We start from the raw sequence: 1,551 nt of genomic DNA, 5'->3' as shown, positions 1-1,551 counted from the left end.
CTACATAGAAACATATTTTGGTGTTTTTATTAATTCACACAAAAAAAAAAAAAAGATAGAATTATAACATTTATATTCCTAAAATAAAAAAACTTGTATTACGAAAAAAAAATGGGACTAATTTGATTCAAATGAATCATAATAGACAAATGAGGCTACTTGTAGAACTTGGTATTCAATAAAACCTATAACCTTATTATTTATAATCATCAAAAAGAAATATCCCCATATATTAGATAAAGCAAAACAAAGGTGGACTAGTGTCCAAACTAGAGACATAGATAAAAGGACTAATACAACAAAAGCCAAAAACCACTGTCTACACATTGTTTTCAAAAGAAGAGTATAGAAAACGTGAAGAAACCGAGTGAGAGAAGATAGAACCTGAAGTGACGGCGGTTATAGGAACTCCGACAGTTGCAATTTCACAGCGGCCATATTCATAGAGATTAATGGAACTCACGAACACATCACTTAATCTTACGGTTCTATGCGTGATTTTCTGTGACGGTGCAAGGAAGTGTCGGTCTTTTGCTGTTCCTGCTTGGTAATCGTCAATACTCCGCTGTCTTTTATTTGTCTGCAAAATACAAACTCTATTGCAATTGTATCGATGTTAATACATTAAAATTGTGGAGCAAATTGATGACAGTCTTTGTTGCAGGTTTGTCGAATCGTTGAAGCATTGTGGATGCGAAGATTGGTAATAGATGGGTTGTGTATGAAGATAAATGGGTGAAGGTCTCAGATCGGTGCCAGTTAGTGATTATGAACAATTGAAGAGTATGAAGATGACGAAATTTGCTGTAGGTCTTGTCTAATTGTTGGAGGAAGATGATGAGTGACTCATATATGGTTTACGGTGATGATATGAAAGTGGGTGATGGAAGTGTCTGTACGATGTTAAAAAAAATAAGGATTTCTTTGAGAAAAAGTGAGGAGTTGGTTGCTGGTGTTATTTGTGAGGTTGTTTGTTGATGCTGAATGATGAGATAATTGGGAAGGTCAAAACGTGAGGTTGTTGGGAAGAAAATCATGGTCAAAGGTTAGGTTTGGGGAGGTGTTTTGTACGTGAAAGGTGTTAGGAAAAATAAGGGTTCATTCCTCGTCCCTGTAAACGTGGAAGTGAGTGACTATTTATAAGATACAAAATTAGGTTAAAATGCATGAGATCAAATGGACCGTAATAACCAAAAGTCCAAAATTGAAATTATTTGATTTGAGTTTTATAATTATATTTAATCAATTAAAAATAACAACCTAAAATGCAAAAGGGTGTAGAATCTTTTCAAATAAAATATGAATAAAGCAAAGTAAAAAAAGTATTTTTTTTAACAAATAATAAATACGAAATTAAATATATAAAAAACTATTTTTTGTGATTTGATTTGATTTTTTTTTTAATGAAAATGAAGTTAGTAGTAAAGTTAGAAAATAAAAAGTAAAATGTCCGAAGTGGGATTTGAACTTGGGATCTCTTGCTCTTGTACCCTTACCCTCAAAGTCTTACCACTTGTGTCATGTCACTTAAATGAAATAAAATAATATTTG

General features: G+C 32.2%; 1 long non-coding RNA gene across 1 annotated transcript; it reads left to right on the top strand.

Moving 5' to 3' along the window:
• Positions 1–508: 508 nt before the first annotated feature.
• Positions 509–1,163, top strand: LOC131634048 (uncharacterized). Its single transcript, XR_009293466.1, has 2 exons — positions 509–547; positions 665–1,163. It is a non-coding gene; the product is annotated as an uncharacterized LOC131634048 (long non-coding RNA).
• The last annotated feature ends 388 nt before the right edge of the window (positions 1,164–1,551 follow it).

The sequence above is a fragment of the Vicia villosa genome, unplaced genomic scaffold (genome assembly GCF_029867415.1).
Source record: "Vicia villosa cultivar HV-30 ecotype Madison, WI unplaced genomic scaffold, Vvil1.0 ctg.001216F_1_1, whole genome shotgun sequence".
Taxonomy (NCBI): Eukaryota; Viridiplantae; Streptophyta; class Magnoliopsida; order Fabales; family Fabaceae; genus Vicia; species Vicia villosa.
The sequence above is the reverse complement of the archived record's forward strand: the minus strand, read 5'-3'. Positions and strand labels throughout refer to the sequence as shown.